The 23,339-nt window shown below is 43.2% G+C and overlaps 1 protein-coding gene across 1 annotated transcript in view; it reads right to left on the bottom strand.

Annotated features, from left to right (window-relative positions):
- Nucleotides 1–23,339, bottom strand: part of LOC124789893 (protein-L-histidine N-pros-methyltransferase-like) — a 296,829-nt gene that overhangs the window by 231 nt on the left and 273,259 nt on the right. The window lies entirely within an intron of this gene.

Genomic DNA, 23,339 nt, shown 5'->3' with positions numbered 1-23,339 from the left:
CGCCGTGAAAAAGTGTCACCTTACGACTACCGCCACTCGCTGAAAGCTTAACACAAGCCATAACAGCCGTAATGAGGTGGCGCTTCAGTTCGTGCTCTGGTTTCGAATCGGTGGAGAAAAGGGGGTCAACTGCACTTACCGATACACGCTTGTCGATTTCGTTCCGTAATGGAACAATGAATTGACGTGTACCGTTATATACGTGCAAACAGAAGGAAAACAGAACACTGGCAATATTTCTTTTGCGTCTACATTACTTCTCTTGCAATGCAGGTTGTGGTGACAGGCTGATCTGTAGCGTAGTCAGGCAAAAGAATCACAGCGTTTGATATGTGGTGCAACAGAAGAATGTTCAAAATTAGGTGGACTGGGGAGATATGGAATGAGAAGGTTGTCTACACAATTGGCGAAGAAAGGAAAATATGGAAAACACTGATAGGAAGACGGTACAGGATGATAGAACATGTGTTAAGACGTAAGGAAATATCTGCCGTAGTACCGGAAGTATGTAGAGGAAAAGAGGCGACGGTTTCACTGTGAGTTGGCGAAGCGGTATCGAATGCTAAAGTTAATCAAAAAACATACAGACATAAACACTTAAACTGCCAACTAACAAAAAATGGTTCAAATGGCTCTGAGCACTATGGGACTTAACCACTGAGGTCATCAGTCCCCTAGATTTTAGAACTACTTAAACCTAACTAACTTAAGAACCTAAGAACACCACACACATCCAGGCCCGAGGCAGGATTCGAACATGCGACCATAGCGGGCCAATTAACGAGATGCAAGAAAACAGTTCGTGGTTGGCACTTAAATGATCCTGTGGATATCACGATATTGTGCATCAACAGCAATATTTCTTAAGTCGTAAACATTGTTGTTTGCATTAACACAAAATCTAGTTTGATTTACGAGGCTACACTTTACAAAGAGTATCGAAAATCACCAGCGACTTTTCTCGATGAAGGGAGAAGAATACTTCATGTTGTAGGGAAAAACAGTCAAATAAATTACAGAAAAATTGAAAATGTGTTGGGTGCTTTCTGCTCTGTCATATAGCTAGTCCTGCTAAGTGTTCGGTCAGTAATGATTTTTTTATTATTATTGTGATCGTAAGAGAGAGAGAGAGAATGATGACAATTAGCGAGGCGGTCACAGTTTAATAGACGATCAGCCGCACATTAATGGGTTCGCCTACGCCGAGCGAAGATTTGCGAGATAGCAAAGACCGTAAAAGCCTCGTGAACGGGTTCTTGATGCAGAGCGTTTCAGAAAGTTGACATGAAACCCTATATCTTATACATAATCGAAGATAGAAAGTTGGGGCCAATATTTGTTTACGCACCGAAAGTAAAAGTTTACCGTGGCCCCACCTTCAATTTGCCGATCCATGTAGGAATTTGCTAGTTCATTATGCATTGTGTGTCAAGTCAAGGTGGCGGCAGCGCAACAATAAAAGTAAAAGCCGTGTAATTTTTCAATATTAAAGACGTTTTGTCAAAAACGATCTCTCTGAACGAAGGTCTCCTAGATCTTCTGAGAACACAGAATGTTTTCTTTTTTTTTGGGGGGGGGGAGGGGAGGGGGAGGATTTGGGGGGGGGGGGTTGGGGGAGGCGGTTAGAGCTATGAAAGACTCCATCTATGTGCCTTACTTTGCAACTTTTGATGAACTGCGCCGTTGGATAGCAATACCAGCGAATGCAGTTACTCCAGTCATATTCGCTAAAGTATGAGACGAGTTTAACTATCGTCTGTTAGTTAACAGTAGAGGGCAGACTGAATATTTGTGTAACTTAGGTGAAAACATTGATAATTAAAGTAATTCCAGAAAACACTCAAGATTGAATATGCTTGTGATGATATATCCCTATAAAATATTTTAGAAACAGAAACTTTGTAGTTCTTTGATTACGTTAAAATTCACTCCAAGTTTTTGCCTTAGCCCATGTAGATGGCATAATCTTGTGAAATCGGATAGTTATCTTTGAAATGCATTATATTTCTGGGTATGAGCAACTGTCGGCAAGAAAGATGCCGCTATTGCCGACGTGATCGTATTGTGCTATGCCACTTTTGATGTAACTCATTAACTTTACTTCCAGCCTAACAGCGAAAACGATTTTTTGTTATCTCTTTCTGAATATCTTCTGATGAAGTTGAAAATGGAAATTTCTCGTGCAAATTTCTGAAGTAACTGAAATAAAAGAGGAAATAACTGATATAAAAGAGTTACAAACAGCTCAGAAAAAATATACTTTCTTCCCGTCAGTGTACCCACTATCAAGTCCTTGATTGGAATGCATAAAATCGTTGAATGGTGAACCTGTTCAACCCCATTTTGCAGATTTGGCTCCTTGCACGCTTAAACAAATAGCACAGCTGGAAGAAATTCATATACTCGTAGAATAACAGGGGCTTGTATGAAAGTAACTCCTATTTAACAGAGCTCAACTGCATATGAGAAAACCGTTCCCAAATTATACCGAAACAAAAGTGGTATTAGAAACATATTGGAATTCATTGAAAAAATGTTAATTGGATAAATAAGGGTGCGATTAACCATACATGATCATTACTTTGCTTCCAAGTTAGTTCTTTGGTTTTCAGTGTTACTGGAGCTAGTCTATGTTATTTATTGCGCATTCGTTCAGTCATGTGCAATGAGAAATTTGTGCTGTCATCCAAGGCTACACGTAGTCATGAAAGAAGAACATATCTGATGTATCCAGAATGAGATTTTCACTCTGCAGCGGAGAGTGCGCTGATATGAAACTTCTTCGCAGATTAAAATCTCATTCTGGACACATTCCCCAGGCTGTGGCTAAGCCATGTCGCAATATCTTTTCTTTCAGGAGTGCTAGTTCTGCAAGGTTCGCAGGAGAGCTTCTGTAAAGTTTGGAAAGTAGGAGACGAGGTACTAGCAGAAGTAAAGCTGTGAGGACGGGGCGTGAGTCGTGCTAGGGGTAATTCAGATGCTAGAGCACTGACCTGCGAAAGGCAAAGGTCCCAAGTTCGAGTCTCGGTCCGGCACACAGTTTTAATATGCAATGAAGTTTCGTATTTGATGTACATGTTGTAGGTAGGGTTACAAAATAGGATAAAATACATTTAAAAGACATTTGAGAAACAAAGGCCTAAAACACATACTAAGTGATCTAAAGTATCCGGACACCTGCCTGAAAAGACTTACAATTTCGTGCCGACCTCCATCGGTAATGCTGGAATTCAACATGGTGATGGCCCATCCTTAGCCTTGATGATAGCTTCCACTCTCGCAGACATACGTTCAGTCAGGTGCTTGAAGGTTTCTTGGGGAATGGCAGCCCATTCTCCCATTCTCTGTGGAGTGCTGCACTGAGGAGAGGTATCGATGTCTGTCGGTGAGGCCTGGCACGAAGTCGGCGTTCCAAAACATCCCAAAGGTGTTCTGTAGGATTCAGGTCAGGACTGTGCAGGACAGTCCACTACAGGGATGTTATTGTCGTACGACCACTACGCCACAGGCCGTGCATTATGAAAAGTTGCTTGATCGTGTTGAAAGATGCAATCGTCATCCCCGAATTGCTCTTCAACCGCGGGAAGCAAGAAGGTGCTTAAAACATCAATGTAGGCCTGTGCTGTGAAAGTTCCACGCAAAACAACAAGGGGTGAAAGCTCCCTCCACACCATATCACCACGGCCTCCAAATTTTACTGTTGGCACTACACATGCTGGCAGATGACATTCACCGGGCATTCGCCATACCCACACCCTGCCATCGGATCGCCACATTATGTACCGTGATTCGTCACTCCACACAACGTTTTTCCACTGTTCAGTCGTCCAATGTTTACGCTCCTTACTGCAAACGAGGCGTCGTTTGGCATTTACCGTCGTGATGTGTGGCTTATGAGCAGCCGCTCGACCATGAAATCCACGTTTTCTCACCTCCCGCCTAACTGTCATAGTACTTGCAGTGGATCCTGATGCAGTTAGGAATTCCTGTGTGATGGTCTGGATATATGTCTGCCTATTACACATTACGACCCCTTTCAACTGTAGGCGATCTCTGTCAGCCAACAGACGAGGTCGGCCGGTACTCTTTTGTGCTGTACGTGTCCCTTCACGTTTCCACTTCACTATCAAATCGGAAACAGTGGACCTAGAGATGTTTAGGCGTGTTGAAATCTCGCGTGCAGAGGTATGGCACGAGCGACACCCAATCACCTGACCACGTTCGAAGTCCTTAAGTTCCGCGGAGCGCCCCATTCTGCCCTCTCACGATGTCTCATGACTACTGAGGTCGCTGTTATGGAGTACCTGGCAGTAGGTGGCAGCACAATGCACCTAATATGAAAAACGTTTTTGGGGGTGTCCGGATACTTTTGATCACATGGTGTATAAATACGAGGACGTGCTGAAAAGTAATGCCTCTGAATATGTTATGTGAAAACTCTTAAAGCCCTTTAAATAAAACAAACGTTGTTAACATTCTACATCTTTATGCTTCATGCCAACAAATTTGCAGCCCTCTGCCGCAAGAGGACTCTGAATTGTAGCGTGTGACATGTGGTGTGTACCGTAATTATGTGCGTGAGAAACAACGTGTTGTAATCGAGTGTTGAATTTGAAGAGATCGTCCAGACATGGAGTACCCTCTTCTTCAGCATGACAATGCAAGACCACACACGAGCGCTGCGACAGATGCAACAATCCGACGCCTTGGGTTCACTGTCACCGATCAGCCTCCATACAGTCTCGATTGGTCCCATCCGTTTTTAATCTGTTTCTAAATCTTAAAGAACACGTGCGAGGGCTTCACTTTGACACTGATACCTCAAGCAAAGCTGAGATTGTGGCTTCGTCAAGAAAGCCAAACATTCCACAGGGACAGTATCAACCAACTGGGCTCTCTTTGGGGAAATGTGTTCACCCCCAGGGTGACTATGTTGAGAAGTACTTATGTAGACATGAGGAATAGAGATTTAGAATGTTAATAACGTTTGCTTTATTTAAAAAGCTTTACGAGTTTTCACAAACAGATTCGGAGGCATTACCTTTCAGCACGCCTTCGAAGAAAAGTTCTACAATCGAAGACAGAGATTACTAAATAGTAGCAAAGAAGAGTTTTACTTTATTCGCATAACAACGGCGCCAAATGCTGTCTATGACACGGCACAAGAACTCCACAAATCCCATTACCAAACAGTATTTTTTAAGACCTCAGGTTGTTTCAATCAACCGAGCGGATTCTTTTATTCAAGATGTGTCACAAATTTCTTTTTCCTCTAATTCGATTTAGAACCTCCTCATATGTCATTCCAACTATCCAAACAATCTTCAGCATTCTTCTGCAACACCACATTTAAAAAGCTTATGTTCTTTTCTTGTCTGAACAGCTTATCTTCCACCTTTCACTTCCGTACCTTCAGAAAGGATTTCTAACACTTAAATTGATGTTACATGTTAACAAACAACTTTTTTTCAGAAATGCTTTTCTTGCCACTGCCAAATCTCAACTTTACATCCTCTCTACTTCGGCCATCGTCAATTATTTTGTTGCACACGTAGCAGAACTCATCGACTACGTTTAGTGGCTCATTCCCTAATGTAAGTGCCGGCCGCGGTGGCCGAGCGGTTCTAGGCGCTTCAGTCCGGAACCGCGAGACTGCTACGGTCGCAGGTTCCAATCCTGCCTCGCACATGGATGTGTGTGATGTCCTTAGATTAGTTAGGTTTAAGTAGTTCTAAGTTGTAGGGGACTGATGACCTCAGATGTTAAGTCCCATAGCGCTCAGAGCTATTTGAACCATTTGAACCTAATCTAACTACCTTAGCGTCGGCCGATTTTATTCGACTATATTCCATTACCTTGTTTTACTGTTGTCGATGTGCTTCTTATATCCACTTTTCAAAATACTATCCATTCCATTCAATCGTTCTTCAAAGTCCTTTGCTGTCTTTGACAACATTACAATGGCATCGGCAAAACTCAATGTTTTTATTACTTCCCCTTGAACTTTAATTCCTTCTCGAATTTTTTTCTTGGTTTCTCTTACTGCCTGCTCAACGTATAGATCGAATAATATAGGGAAAAGCTACTACCTTGTTTCACTCTCTTCTGATCTATAACTTCCCTTATACTATATCCTTCGACCCTTAAAAACTCCAATCTGGTTTCTTAACAAGTTGTAAATGACATTTCGCTACCTTGCCTTGTTGAATTCACCGTTTCTCGTTACATCACCGAAGTTAAGCAACGTTGGGCGTGGTCAACACTTGGATGGGTAACTGCCTGAGTACGCCACGTGCTGTTAGTTGCTTTCCCTACGCCTTTATGGCAGAGGGGAAAAGATGTGGTGGCGCAAAGTTCCTCATCACCAGTCTCTGCGGAAATGTCCCGGATTAAATTGCAAACCTCTTCGGGGTGCCTCATAAAGTGAGAGCATCTGACCCTGTGAAAGGTTCATTCTCCTCAGTCAGCCTATAAAATAATGGAATTTTACAATTTTTTTTGGAAAAAACTAATGAAGAGATCAACGCAAATCTTTTTGCACATTATTTATTGATAGCAACTTATTTTGGAAAGACTGCGCTTTGTTGGCAGAACACTTGCAACAAACCCACTAAAGAGACAGCCTACATTACACTTGTCCGTCCTCTGCTGGAATACTGCTGCGCGGTGTGGGATCTTTACCAAGTAGGATTGACAGAGGACATCGGAGAAGTGCAAAGAGAGACAGCGCGTTTCGTGTTATCCGTTATCGCGCAATAGGGGTGAGAGTGTCACTGATATGATACGCGAGTTGGGGTGGCAGACACTGAAACAAAGGCGGTTTTCTTTGCGGCGAGATCTGTTTACGAAATTTCAATCACCAACTTTCTCTTCCGAATGCTAAAATATTTTGTTGACACCCACCTACGTAGGGAGAAATGATCATCGTAATAAAATAAGAGAAAGCAGAGCTTTAACGGCAAGATTTTGGTGTTCCTTTTTCCCACGCGCCATTCGAGAGTGGAATGGTATAGTAGTACGAAAATGGCTCGATGAACCCTCTGCCAGGCACTTAAGTGTGAATTGCAGAGTAACCATGTAGATCCAGATGTGGATTGAGTAGTGTGTAAGCCAAGGGACCGATGACCTCAGCAGTTTGGTCCCTTAGAAACTTATCACCAATTTCCAATTTTTCCATTTGTATATGTGCATGTCGCTATCACATGACTTTTGTCACCTCAGTGTAAAGTAGCGCAAAGCGTTACATAACCTTTTCGTAGCATCAGATGTCGAAAATAACATCAAACGTGCACGACGCTAACTCAGTGCAAAAAATAAAATGCAAAGTAATCCAACTGATGATGATAACACGAGATATGAAACGTGTTGTCGGTCGAACAAAAGTGTAGCCGCCGCGGAACGCCGTTCTATTCACCTCATTATTAATCAGTCGTACCCTGTGGCAGCAGTCCATTAGGAACGAATGTTTGTTGTTACAGTAGTAACCCGTGGTGGAGGCGCGGAGCTGATGGTCAGACACTCGGGCAGTGGCTGGCTCGGAGCAAGTGCGCAGGTGCTCGCCGCTTTGTGACCGGACACGCATCTGCCAGCACTCATTAGCGCGGCTGCTGCTGCGGCTCTGAAAGGCCCTCGCCTTGCTCCCAAACCGGCAGCGCGATTCAGAGAAGGCCGGAACGTGAAAGAATACTGCGGCGTGGCGCGGTTTGTAACGACTAATGTAATTTAGATTCCAGCGGCGGGTCGGCGGGGGGACGCGCGCTGCCCGGCCACCAGATGTAATTAGTGGCTGCCTCGCTGGCCGGCAAGTGTCATCAGTGCCGGGCTGCTGTAAACACGCGACGCGGCTGCCAGCTGGGCCACACAAACACCTAGAGAGAGTACAGAGAGAAGGAGAGGGGGGAGGGAGAGAGGGAGAGAGAGAGAGAGAGAGAGAGAGAGAGAGAGAGAGAGAGAGAGAGAGAGAGAGAGAGGGGGGGGGGGGGGGGGGGGAGACAGATCACTGGTGAGAGCTCAGGACGCCATCTTTACCGCGTCTGGAGTAGTGTGCACGATGCTGTTGTAGACATATCCTGAGTAGTCATGGAATACCTCCTAATATCCTGTCGGACCTCCTTATGCTCGGCGTAGTGGAGCAACTTGTCGCTGGAGGTCATCTGCAGATACACTGAGCAATGCTGCTGCCTCTATAAACGCCCATAATTGCGAAAGTGTTGACGGTGCAGGATTTTAAGGATTTTGTGCACGAACTGACCCCTCGATTATGTCCCATAAATGTTGTGTAGGATTCGTGTCGGGCACTCTGGATGGCCAAATCATTCGCTCGAACTATCCAGGATGTGCATCAAAGCAACTGTGAACAACTGTGGCCCAATGACACGGCACATTGTCTTCCATAAAAACTCCATCGTTGTTTGGGAACATAAAGTCCATGAATGGCTGAACATGGTCTGCAAGTAGCCGAACATAACCACTTCCACTCAATGATCGATATAATTGGGCCAGGGGATCCAGTACATTCCATGTAAACACAGCGCACGGCATTATGCAGCCACCACCAGCTTGCACGTTGCCTTGACAACTGGATCCGTGGCTTCCTGGGATCTGCGCCACGCTCGAACCTTACCATCAGCTCTTAATGACTGAAATCGCGACTCATCTGACTAGGCCACCGTTTTCCAGTCGTTTAGGGTTCAGCCGATATGGTCAAGAGCCCAGGATAGGCGCTGCAGCCCAAGTCTTGCTGTCAGCAAAGGCAATCTCCTCGGTCGTCTGCTGCCACAGCCCATTAAAGTCATATTTCGCCGCACTGTCGTAATTGATGCGTTGATGGTACGTTCCACATTGCTTTCTGAGGTTATTTCATGCAGTTTGCTTGTCTGTTAGCACTGACAACTCTATGCAAACGCTGCTGCTCTCGGACGCTAAGCAAAGGCCGTCGGCCACTGAATTGTCCGTGGTGAGAGGCAATGCCTGTGATTTGGTATTCTCGGCACACTCTTCACACTATGGGTATCATACTATTGAATGATTTCAGAAATGGAATGTCCCACGCATCTGTCCGAGGCAGGATTCGAACCTGCGACTGTAGAGGTCACGCGGTTCCAGACTGAAGCGCCTAAAACTGCTCGGCCACTCCGGCCGGCTATCGCTATTCAATAAGGTGTCGTGTGACTAGGGCCTCCCGTCGGGTAGACCGTTCGCCGGGTGCAAGTCTTCCGATTTAACGCCACTTCGGCGACTTGCGCGTCGATGGGGATGAAATGGTGATGATGAGGACAACACAACACCCAGTCCCTGAGCAGAGAAAAATCTCCGATCCAGCCGGCAATCGAACCCGGACCCTTAGAATTGACATTCTGCCGCGCTGACCACTCAGCTACCGGGGGAGGACGCTATTCAATGACTTTTGTCATCTCAGTGTATTTTAACGCTCCCAGCACGTGTTATCTGGCATGATTATACCCAGGAACAAATTAAGTGCACTTTATTTGGATTATTCATGTCCTTTGTCGGTTTATTTCATGCCATTAAACATCGATAAAAGAATCATCTACATCTACATCCATACTCCGCAAGCCACCTGACGGTGTGTGGCGGAGGGTAGCCTGAGTACCTCTATCGGTTCTCCGTTCTATTCCAGTCTCGTATTGTTCGTGGAAAGAAGGACTATCGGTATGCTTCTGTGTGGGCTCTAATCTCTCTGGTTTTATCCTCATGGTCTCTTCGCGAGATATACGTAGGAGGGAGCAATATACTGCTTGACTCTTCGGTGAAGGTATGTTCTCGAAACTTTAACAAAAGCCCGTACCGAGCTACTGAGCGTCTCTCCTGCAGAGTCTTCCACTGGAGTTTATCTATCATCTCCGTAATGCTTTCGCGATTACTAAATGATCCTGTAACGAAGCGCGCTGCTCTCCGCTGGATCTTCTCTATCTCTTCTATCAACCCTATCTGGTACGGATTCCACACTGCTGAGCAGTATTCAAGCAGTGGGCGAACAAGCGTACTGTAACCTACTTCCTTTGTTTTCGGATCGTATTTCCTTAGGATTCTTCCAATGAATCTCAGTCTGGCATCTGCTTTACCGACGATCAACTTTATATCATCATTGCATTTTAAATCACTCCTAATGCGTACTCCCAGATAATTTATGGAATTAACTGCTTCCAGTTGCTGACCTGCTATATTGTAGCTAAATGATAAGGGATCTTTCTTTCTATGTATTCGCAGAACATTACACTTGTCTACATTGAGATTCAATTGCCATTCCCTGCACCATGCGTCAAGCCGCTGCAGATCCTCCTGCATTTCAGTACAAGTTTCCATTGTTGCAACCTCTCGATACACCACAGCATCATCTGCAAAAAGCCTCAGTGAAGTTCCGATGACATCCACCAGGTCATTTATGTATATTGTGAATAGCAACGGTCCTATGACACTCCCCTGCGGCACACCTGAAATCACTCTTACTTCGGAAGACTTCTCTCCATTGAGAATGACATGCTGCGTTCTGTTATCTAGGAACTCCTCAATCCAATCACACAATTCGTCTGATAGTCCATATGCTCTGACTTTGTTCATTAAACGACTGTGGGGAACTGTATCGAACGCCTTGCGGAAGTCAAGAAACACGGCATCTACCTGGGAACCAGTGTCTATCGCCCTCTGAGTCTCGTGGACGAATAGCGCGAGCTGGGTTTCACACCACCGTCTTTTTCGAAACCCATGCTGATTCCTACAGAGTAGATTTCTAGTCTCCAGAAAAGTCATTATACTAGAACATAATACGTGTTCCAAAATTCTACAACTGATCGACGTTAGAGATATGGGTCTATAGTTCTGCACATCTGTTCGACATCCCTTCTTGAAAACGGGGATGACCTGTGCCCTTTTCCAATCCTTTGGAACGCTACGCTCTTCTAGAGACCTACGGTACACCGCTGCAAGAAGGGGTGCAAGTTCCTTCGCGTACTCTGTGTAAAATCGAACTGGTATCCCATCAGATCCAGCGGCCTTTCCTCTTTTGAGAGATTTTAATTGTTTCTCTATCCCTCTGTCGTCTATTTCGATATCTATCATTTTGTCATCTGTGCGACAATCTAGAGAAGGAACTACAGTGCAGTCTTACTTTGTGAAACAGCTTTGGAAAAAGACATTTAGTATTTCGGCCTTTAGTCTGTCATCCTGTTTCAGTACCATTTTGGTCACAGAGTGTCTGAACATTTTGTTTTGATCCGCCTACCGCTTTGACATAAGACCAAAATTTCTTAGGATTTTCTGCCAAGTCAGTACATAGAACTTTACTTTCGAATTCATTGAATACCTCTCGCATAGCCCTCCTCACACTACATTTCGCTTCGCGTAATTTTTGTTTGTCTGCAAGGCTTTGGCTATGTTTATGTTTGCTGTGAAGTTCCCTTTGCTTCCGCAGCAGTTTTCTAACTCGGTTGTTGTACCACGGTGGCTCTTTTCCATCTCTTACGATCTTGTTTGGCACATACTCATCATGATGTAGATCGAAACTGTAGTGGTTATTGTCGCATTATATTTTCACATCAGTTTTTGAAGACTGTATTTTATTTGATAGAGGATTTAATGATGTAACTAAGGACAATAAAGAACAATTCCAGGTGTTTCACTTTTGACTGTGAAAACTGTAGTGAAGGTGATTTCATGACGCTTGTATTTCTGATGCAGTACGTGTTATGTAAACTGAAGGTGGAAGCGAAGGGAAAGGACTGGTCACACCAGCCGGCCGGAGTGGCCGTGCGGTTCTAGGCGCTACAGTCTGGAACCGAGCGACCGCTACGGTCGCAGGTTCGAATCCTGCCTCGGGCATGGATGTGTGTGATGTCCTTAGGTTAGTTAGGTTTAATTAGTTCTAAGTTCTAGGCGACTGATGACCTCAGAAGTTAAGTCGAATAGTGCTCGGAGCCATTTGAAACATTTGTTCACACCAGCTGCATCGGGACTTTACGCGGAATCAGCGGCGACAAGTGAAAATGTGTGTCGGATCGGGATTCGAAAAAGGAGTATCCTACGTGCTAGGCAGTTGCGTTAACCAGTGCACCACTCGGACAAATGTTTAACGCCAGCTAACGCCACGTATCAGCAGTTTCTGTCCATGTCCTCCATTCTCACTAGTTTGAGCTTCCGGCACGAGGTCGGATGCAACTGAGCATCGGCACTGAAGGTGGTGGAGTCATTGCCCTTCAAAGCGAATCAGTTATATGAATGCGCGATGCCTGTTCTTTCGGAGGTGTCCGAAAGATCAGACACCACGCATTAATATAACTGATACATTTGAACCTCACAAAGACCTCCTCTGCGGGTCGGAACGCAAAAATGGTCGGCTTATCAGAACACTTTTATTGACTCGTAACATAACAATACAGTATCTTGCGACTGTCATTAGCCTTATTACAGAGAACAATAGTTATACTATCTTTGGCAAGTTTTACACCTGTTACAGACTCCTTTTGTGCAGCAACGGTTATTGTATGGAGCATTTTGTAGTCAAAGCTAGACTCGTTAAAGTTATACATCTGATCAGTGGCCAGACTGACTTTTAACAAAGTTTTCAAAAATGGTTCAAATGGCTCTGAGCACTATGGGACTCAACTGCTGTGGTCATAAGTCCCCTAGAACTTAGAACTACTTAAACCTAACTAACCTAAGGACAGCACACAACACCCAGCCATCACGAGGCAGAGAAAATTCCTGACCCCGCCGGGAATCGAACCCGGGAACCCGGGCGTGGGAAGCGAGAACACTACCGCACGACCACGAGATGCGGGCAAAGTTTTCAAATTTCGGAACAAATTCACTGGTAGTTGTTTCGCCAGCAGATAGCTTCTCTCCGGAAATAATTACATTTCGAATGAAATTTCATTTTTTCAACTGATGTAGCCAGCCTTTGCCGGCTGTAAATTGCTCATTTTCATTGTCTCCATTTAAGTTTTCATATAAAATCAGTGCCCCTTGTTTTATGATTGACCCAGTCAACTGCGTTCCTTTTCTTCTCACCTGCTCAAAGGACACCCACAAAACACTCTCTAGAATTTCATGACAATGATCACTGTATGACTTTCAAGAACTTTCCTATTTTTTTTCTCCAGTGTTTAACAGTTCTTATGCCAACCCCCAAATCACCGGTAATGTTTTGAAAAGACTCCATTACAGGCAACGCCAGACGTTTACGTTAAGTTGATGATATAATTTAGTTTTATATACTTTAATCTGAAGGAAGAACACTGTTACCAATTTACAAAACAAATAGTATTTCTTGATCGAGGTAGCAACAATTTATTTCATATTAAAACCGATCCAACTATCACATCTGGCAACGGTTAACTGGCTACTGATTAATATGGCAAACGGCGAATCATGTAAACATACGCCGGAAATGAGATGGTTGGACTAAGCGAGAAGTCGGGCTATCCGAGGTAGGATCAACGAGGGTCTACTGCATATGAATAAAGACGCAAACAGTACGCAGTTACAGTTACGGTAATAAAATGAAATACGAAACAGAAAGAACGCATATAGCAACCAAATGTGGTGACGGTCAGTGTCTGGTGAAACATGTGCTCTTTACATTCACGTTCTCCCCTGTGTTACTACACATCGCATGTAAATGTTCCGCGCTTCTACTAGAAATTGCGGGACAAGAGAGGGGTCCATTTGTACTCTGCTGTATCAAAGGAGAACACTGACATTCTGTAATTGTCTACCCCCCTGTTGTCTCCGAAAAATGTCCTTGTCCCTGCGCAGAAGTAGGAGTCAGATCGCGAATCTGTTGTTCTCGTTGAGAAGCTCTGAAATTTACTAGACTAAGTTGGCTAGGGCCCACTACGCTATTAAATGAGTATGGGAAGTTAACTGTGATGCCAATGACTTTTTATTTATTTATAATACACGGAGCAGCTAAAGCCGTAAATGCTAACAAGATATTTCAACAACGTTAGGAATACAGTCGATGGGAGCTGTCAAACTGAGTCCATGATTTTACATTTCCAGAAGACTTTTGAACCGTTCTTCGAAAGCGACTTCTAATCACATTGCATGCCTATGAAGTATCGTCTCAGTTGCGCAACTGGATCTGTGATATCCCGTCAGAAAGGTTACAGTACGTATTAGTCGACGGAAAATCATCGAGTAAAACAGACGTGCTATCCGGCGAGTGTTATACGCCCTCTGCCGTTCCTTATCTACATATACTACTTAGGAGACAATCTGAGCAGCCCTCTTAGGTTGCTTGCAGATGATGCAGTCATTTACCGCTTATAAAGTCATCAGATGATCAAAACAAATTGCAGAACTATTTAGACAATGTATCTGTATGGTGCGAAAATTGGCGGTTGGCTCTAAATAATGAAAAAATGTGAAGTCATCCACAAGAGTACTAAAAATAATCTGCTAAATTTTGGTTCCAGGATAAAACACACAATGTAAACACTGTAAATTCAACGAAATACTTCGGGATTACAATACGAACAACTTAAATTGGAACGGTCACACATATAATCTTGTGAGAAAAGCAAACCAAAGACTGCGATTCATTGGCAGATTAATTACAAAATGCAACGGGTCTACTAAAGAGACTCCTACACTACGCTTGTCCGCCCTCTTCTGGAGTATTACTGGGCGATGTGGGATCCGCATCAGATAAGATTGACGGAGGACATCAAGAAATTCCAAAGATGGACGGCTCATTTTGTATTATCGCGAAATAGGAGAGAGAGAGTGCCACGGAGGTGACACGCAAACTGGGGTGTCAATCTTTAAAACAAAGGCGTTTTTTGTTGCGGCAGGATCTTCTCATGTAATTTCTATCACCAGCTTTCTCCACAGCATGTGAAAAGTTTTTGTTGAAGCCCACCTACATAGGGATAAACTATCATCATGATAAAATAAGAGAAATGAAAACTCGCAACGCCCTGTTCGAGAGTGGAACGGCCGAGAAATAGCTTGAAGGTGGTGGTTAGTGTTTAACGTCCCGTAGACAACGAGGTCATTAGAGACGGAGCGCAAGCTCGGGTTAGGGAAGGATTGGGAAGGAAATCAGCCGTGCCATTTCAAAGGAACCATCCCGGCATTTGCCTGAAACGATTTAGGGAAATCACGGAAAACCTAAATCAGGATGGCTGGAGACGGGATTGAACCGTCGTCCTCCCGAATGCGAGTCCAGTGTGCTAACCACTGCGCCACCTCGCTCGGTAGCTTGAAGGTGGTTTTATTAACCCTCTGCCAGGCTCTTAATTGTGAACCGCAGAGTAATTATGTAGATGTATGCCTACAAAGTCACATGTAAAACAGTTCATGTATGTAACACTTACAATCCCAGCATAGTAACTACATTGTAGAAGATTACATTCATTGAATGCAAAGGGAAATACCCTACGAATTCAAGAAGTCGTGCTGACGGAATTAGATAAGGAAAGGAAAGGAGAACTAACATTACTAAACGATTTATTTGGCTATCGAAACATCTGACGATGGCAGAAGAGGATATAAAATACAGTAAAGCAAGAGAGAGGAAAGCTTCCTGAAAATCGCGAATGTAAATGTAACTATTCGGATGGGTTTTCTGAAAGTATTGTCTTGAGAGAAACTGTATCTGGAACTGAAGCATTGACGATAAACAGAGCAGACAAAAAGGACATAAAATATTTTGAAATGTGAGACGCTGGAAATTAAATAGGTAGATGGGATAACAAATGAATAGGTAGTGAATCCAGTTGGCAAGAAAAGATCCATATGCACCAACCTGACTAAAAGAATGGATAGCTTGATAGGTCTCATCCTTAGCCATCAAGAAATAGTTAATTTGGTAATAGAGGAAAAAGGGAGAATTAAAAATTGTAGAGATAGACTATGACTTAACTACAGTAGGCAGGTTCATACGGATGTAAGTTACAGTAGTTGCATAGAGATGTAGAGACTTGGTCAAGATAGATTAGCGTAGAGCGATGCATTAAATAAGTGTTCCAACTGAAGACCACAAAAATAACAACAACGACAACGACGACATAAACTGTGTGTCTTACCCAAGTGGCTGTGAGGCAGCACTTCACTATACAATCGGATTTTTTTCCTCAGTTGCCAGTGGAAACGCGCTTGGAAGATACAATAACAAGAAGTTGCAACGGGATGTCTACAGAACTAGCACAAGAGTCTCCCAGATTTCTCTGTCAAGTTCGAAGCCCGTAACACCCAAATCGAGAAAACAAGTTGCCGAACGCCGATCAATTTACGATGGGTTAAACGAGAGACTTACGTCATTGTCAACAAAGAATATAAAACTGTCAATGCGGAACTGATCCAAAGAAATGGAAAATGAATGTTCCGACAGTATCGTTCTCAGCGTTTCAAAATATAACAACAGCAAGAACCAAATACACGACAGATGCTACTCGCCATAAATGGCAAGATGCGGATTTTACGATCCCGGTGGCGAGCCGTGTTTATTCGGGAGAAGCGTGAATTAACTGTGAATTCTGTGCCGCCAGACAGGTGTTGAGCCGCAGACGAGAACAGCATCCTCAATACATGGACGGCCGGAATGCGATGAACAGTAGCCTGGGAAAGACGTACCGAAGAACACTACAGATATATCATTTGAAAAACTATTTCTGGCAGAAGAAGGCCTCATTCATATCCGCACACAATAAAGTACAGCAAGCAGGGTTCTGAAGGCCTCTACTTCATACGACACTGCAGTGCCTTTGTTTGTAACAAGCACGATGCAGTGGTCTGCGGCAATCACAGCTGTTACGAAATACAGGAAATGAATTCGCAATTGCGAATATGGGCAACCTTCAATTGTAGAATGGAATGACGACATTAAAAATTTGTGGCAGACCGGGACTCGAGCCCAGATTTCCGGCTTGTCGCCAGCGGTCACGTTAACAATTTCGGCTAACCGTGCGCACTTCACATCCAGTTCCAAACGTCCGTAAAATGTATTCGTCCTTGTGTCATTAATTTGCACTCGTACACATACCGTGTTTTCAGTACATGGGAGACATTTAATGGAAAGTCGCTTGGCTGGCATTGGCGATAATACGATATTGCAGTGTCTGTGTATGTAAGAATCACGATGGAATGTTCCTTCGGATATGCATGCAGCCGTGCACGAATAGCGGACGTGCTTAAAGCGATCGCTCGCGACAAGCGTAAAATCCGAGTTTGTTTCCCAGTACAGCACAAATTTTCAATGTCGTCATTTCATTCTACAGTTGTATGTTACCTGCATTCGAAATTCCGAATACATTAACTATATCTCTATTTATGTTGTTAATAGACATTACTTCGTGGGCTGGCCGTAACTGTAACTTCTTAACTAAGATAACCAAGTATGTTGTCCTCGATGGCGAGTGTTCATCAGCGACAAGAAAGTGTGATAGGACCGCTGTTGCTTTCTATATACATAAATAATCTGGCGGATATGGTATGCAGCAATCTGCGGCTGTTTGCTCATGATGACGATATGGTGTACGGGAAGGTGGTGTCGTTGAGTGAAATTAGTAGGATACAAGATGACTTAGACAAAATTTCTAGTTGATGTGGTGAATGGCAGCTAACTCTAACTGTAAAAAGATGCAAGTTAATGCGGCAGAATAGGAAAAACCAGCTCTTAGTGGTCGAGTACAGTATTATTAGTGTGCTCCTTGGCAGAAAGAACTCGAAGGAATTCAGCGGCGGGATGCTAGATTTCTTACCGTTAAGTTCGAGCAACATGCAAGTTTTACGGAAAAGCTTCGCGAACTCAAATGGGAATCACTGGGGGAAAGACGACGTCGTTTTCGAGGAGCACTACTGGGAATATTTAGAGAACCGGCATCTGAGGCTGACTACAGAACGGTTCTACTGCTGCCAAAGTACATATCGCGTTAGGACCATGAAGGTAGCATTAGAGACGTTAGGGCTCGAGCGGAGGCGTAGGAAACAACGTTTTACTTTCACTGTATTTGCGAGTGGAGGAAATGACTAGCAGTGGTACAGGGTACCTTCCGTCACGCATCATACAGTGACTTGCAGACTATGTATGTACAGGTTTAAGTAATTTCTAGGTTAAGGACACATTTATTAATAATATTCCGTCCGCAGTCACGACATATTTACAGTATAATAGCAACAGCAGAAACAAAACAGATGACAGATGCGACTCGCCATAGACAGCAAGATACGCGTTTTAGAATACTAATGGGGCGCCGTGTTTCTTCGGGAGAAGTATGAATTAACTCCTAATTCTGTACCGCCAGACAGGTGCATTCAAAGCGTTTCGGAGCTACAGCTCCATTTTCAAGAACTGTATAGTCATGACGGGGTCAAATCTGCTTTACTTTTTCATCTAATACTAGCACAAGGACACAGTTGTTAGGTTTAACGAGAAAGGGTTTAATGAGAGAAATAAAGTATTGCAACAAATTACCTGTGCTTGATCACCAAACATTCGTGTTATGCCTTGATGAAAAACTTTCGGACTTGCATTTACATTTCTGACAGTTTAGCATGTTTATCACACTTCGTGACTCAAATGAAACAATTAACCTATGTTACAGTGATAAGACGGAGTGTCGAATTTCGTATTATTTACGTTTACATAGATTTACGAAATAAGAAAAATTATGTCGAGGAGTGGCAGTTAACAATTTATGTTTCACTTTCTTACATATTCAACACGAGATTTGAAATGCTTATTAACACACAGAGTCAGTCAACATACTCCTTCCAATTTGCTGCTTATATTGCCAAGTGTGTAACCCAAGCTTTTTGAAACTACCTACTGCAAAGAGACAGTTAGTACAATTGGAGTGTTAGCGAGAGAAAGTGTGGAAGGGGACTGGAGGGCTAAAAAAAGAGAAAAAGAGAAAAATAAGGAAAAAGGGACAGAGAAAGAAAGCGAGAGAGAGAGAGAGAGGAGTATTATGTGCTCTGGCGTCTAAACCATCAGTAAACACATTTTCAGCCCACTGTTTTTGGTAGGTATACTTGTCTCAATTTCGACTGCCTATTCACGGGCGTTTGTAACAGTTCGCATTAAACTCGATGTTTATCCGTTGCTCCATTTCATGGTGAAAACGACTCTTCAGACTCACTAACTGGTTCAGCTCAGTAAGTTCATTGCTAAGTGTCATTTCTGGACATTTTGTAAATGCACGCATTTTTAACAAGCGTTACCATCGGTCTATTCACCGAGATTTTGAGCGTGTGTATATGACTGTCCGCCATATTTCCTGCATACTTCGTTTTCCTCGTTCATTTGTAATGCTTGTACGGTAAGCTTGCTATGTAAAATTGGTCTTGAGAGTTTCCTTTTCGAGTGCAAATGTTGATATCAGTGACGGAGAATGAGTTTTTTTGGAGTTCCAGTTATCAATTGCTCCTTGTGGTGGTTGTCAGCTTTTACAACAGTCTATCACGCCCTCACTCCATTACTATAGAGTTCATTAATTAATGCTCACACAAATTCTTCAAAGGCTACACCGATTCAACAGACCAGTCATTATCAATAACATAAGTATATTTCTCGGCCGATGGCTGCATCAAAGCACCCTAGGAGTTAATATTATACGAGGCTGCTATAATTTCTGTGTGAGCACTGACAAAGTAAACTTCGTAGTTAAAAGTAATGTGGCCACTGATGCTCTCTGCCAATAAAAGCAGAAACATAAGCTCACTCCGTTACACACTGCGATGATGTTTCCGGTGATCAAGAACTGTACCGCTGCACCCGTTTCCGCCTTCCTCATTCAAACTAAGAAGATGAAAATTTCTTACGGTACCACAATTCGAATCAGATCTCTCCGGAATCTGCTGCCACCACACCACCGCGCATTGGCGAAATCGGGGAGCGCGCGGTATGTTCTCATAGGCCGGGTGAAACACGCTGTAAACGAACGTAGCTGAAAGATTAAGCAGGAGCTCCAGAGATAAAAGCGCACTAACAGATTGTTAGGGCGAAAAAAATGTACAAGCACTCTGATGTGCCAGACGTGTGAGCATCTCACACTGTGGAAGGTCAAAGGACATCAAAGACAGTACGAAGGAATGCAAAACGCGTGACCCAACATATCTTTTCGAAAGGCGACAAATCGCGGGAACGTGTACGCTATGCAGCGGAATACGCCCCAATAGATTGTCACGAACGAAAGCGCGCGGGACGCATGAACGAACACACACACACACACACACACACACACACACACACACACAAGCGCGATGGCCGCTGTAAATTAAATTCCGTAGATCCATACAGCGTCCAACGCCAAGCGACAGCCACGGGTTACACCTAATAATCACCTGAATCGTTTATTTACGTGTTTTACTCTTTTTCCTTAGCTCGACCTTAATATTGTAATGTCCGAATGCCGGCAACTGAACAGCATATGAATCAAACTTGCCCTCCACCCCGGCAGTTTTACCACCGTAATTAAATTAAACATAAAATGTCTCAACAAACTGTCTTCCAATGACTGATCTTCCCTGGACGTGTCGCAATAATCATTTTACGCCTACGATCTGCCTATCCCTTTAACCTATGAGTCAAAGGACGTCGCTTCATCCGACGATATGTCCCATACAGCACTAATGTTGAATTTAATTTCGGTGGTAAAACTGCAGGGGGGGAGGGCAAGTTTGATTCGCTATTCAGTTGCCGGCATTCAGACATTGCAATATCAAGGACGAGCTAGTGTTCTTTAAGAATAAGTATCAAAAAGTTATTATTAATGAAGTAGTAACCTAAGTATATCGTATTAAGTTTAGAATAGAGAGAATAACAAACGACGGTCAGGCACGAAATAATTTTTTGTCATATTATGGTTCAAATGGCCTTAAGCACTATGAGACATCTGAGGCCATCCGTCCCCTAGACTTACAACTACTTAAACCTAACTAACCTAAGGACATCACACACATCCGTGCCCGAGGCAGGATTCGAACCTACGACCGTAGTAGCAGCGCGGTTCCAGACTGAAGCGCCGAGAACCGCTCGGTCACAGCGGCCGGCAATAAATATTTTTAGGAAGCTGGCGCTATGGAAAAGGATCGATTCATGTCAGAAAAAAACTTTGTCAATTCACGAACTTCCAGCATGCTGGAGTAACTTGGGTCAGCAACTTCTGTTAATCAATAGAACAAAATACCAGTCCAAGTCGCAAATATTTTATTTTTCTTTCGATGACTAGTTGCGGGTCGAGAGCCATTTTCAAAACAATGTAACAAATTCCATTCTCGACTTTGTTATGTCATCGAATGAAAAATAAAATATTTGCAACTTGAACTGGTTTTTTGTTATGTTGGTCAATTTAGTTGTCAGGGATTTGACTCAACTACTATTCCGTGGAGGAAATATAATGGTCGAACTGTATATAACTTTGAAACATATAGTAAACCTGATAAGTCACTGTCTGTTGATGCAGTAACAAACTGGACAAGTATTAAAAACAAATGTGACGCTAAGAATACTGTGCTTCAGACTAATCCTTTTTATGTTGGTATATTAATCAGTGGGTCAGGACTAAAGCAGATGATAAAAATCAAGCAGAAGTTAAATATTTTCATGTATCGTCAAAAGTGTTGAAGATCTAACGTTCTGCAAGAGAAAAGGCAAAATAAAATGCTGAGGAAAGTTTTTGCATTACAGTTGACGTCTGGTCAGCGTTTTTTTATGCAGATTGGAACCGTGTCAGATATACTCCAGACTCCTTGAGGCTTGCATTCCTGGTACCTGATTCGGACGATAGGATAGAGACACATTAGCATTAACGTTCTACGGCAACAAAATTAATGGCACTGCAGGTATTATAGTGTTGGAGGAACTGTGGTACCAAAAGCCAAATGGCTATGATCTAATACGTCCTTTTAGGGGAGCATACACAGAATACGTGTTTATGTCTAATGGTATTAGGTGTTCTCATTCACATTACGAACTAAGGCAGAGTGTGTATAAAAATCCCTGGTGCCAATATTAGAGATACAATACAACAAAATACGGTCCTTCTCAGACGCACAGCCGTGGGCCATCCCAGAGAACTGCCCCGTGGTCAAGGAGACATTGAATATTATACGGTAAAATACTTAGCCTATACGCGTATATTTTCTATTGTGTGCGCGTGAAGCGGACAGCTGGAAGAAGGTGGAAGAGCGAGGAAAAAAAAAAGAAAAAAAGGAAAAAGCCGGTAAGCTTGAAAATTTTTGGATATCGAATTTACGAAGATGAGATTCTGGAAGACTCAGACACTGGCATTTACTGAAACATGTGTACAAAGGTGGAACAAATGGCGAGTAATTCCTAGTGATTAAAGTAGTAAAAAATTTGCAAACGATTTATGAGCATAGAGGAACTGATGAGTGAGGTATAAATGACGGGAGAATGTGGCTTTCTACTGAATCGTGGTGAGGAATAATTGATTGCTAAATAATACTTTTGCGAAGGCATAGCACATTTAATGCCTTTTATGTTTAATATAATTGATCGCGTTCCTATAATTATATACTGGGCGTTGTGATTAAATATTGAAAATGGGCGATTGTGAGTAAACTGAAAATATTAGTCCCACATAGTGCTCCGAATTTATTTCTACTTTTCAGAAAATCTGTTTTGATTCAAGGCAATCTGTCTTCCAAGAGCGTCAATAACCATTTAAATGTAGATTCGAGTAAGCGTAGGAAAAGCGCCACGCCATCTTAGCAAAATCAGCGAAGGTATCGGTTGAGAATCACTCTCCATCTTCATGCGCCACCGGGAAGGAGACTTCTTTGTATGTATCTTTGGGTATGGAAGAAAACTGACAGCAAACGAAAACAAAATAGTCACATGAATATAAAATGAACCAAAATCAGTTCAAAGACCTTCTTCTTTACCATTATAGTTATAAATCTTATGTCCTAAACGGTCAAAATACATTTAATTTCTCAACACTCTTCCAACGATTTTGATGGAGTTTCCTATTTATGCTTATTCAGCCCATCTTTCTCGTCGCTACGCAACAGCTGGACTCAGCTTCGTCGATAATCTGTACTGCATAGTTGCATTTCAGTGCTCGTCTTCTGCTGCAGGATTCGCTTTAGTTACTCCCCCCGGTGGCCTGTCCAGAATTTCTTCGCACTGTACAACTAACCTACTCCGTCAATCAACTCCAAAACCAATGTGTCACAGGGATAGGGCACTGGAAACAAATTCGGGAGTATGGCAGTTAAAAGCAACGGTCTGGTCTTACAGACCTGGATTTTCTTTGGTTTCCCTAAATCGATTAAGGGAAACCATCGAAACGGTTCCTTTGCAAAGTGTGTGGCCGATTTCCTATCAATATTCACAGCTTCTGTTCCTT

This window comes from Schistocerca piceifrons, chromosome 3 (assembly GCF_021461385.2).
Source record: "Schistocerca piceifrons isolate TAMUIC-IGC-003096 chromosome 3, iqSchPice1.1, whole genome shotgun sequence".
NCBI lineage: Eukaryota > Metazoa > Arthropoda > Insecta > Orthoptera > Acrididae > Schistocerca > Schistocerca piceifrons.
The sequence above is the reverse complement of the archived record's forward strand: the minus strand, read 5'-3'. Positions and strand labels throughout refer to the sequence as shown.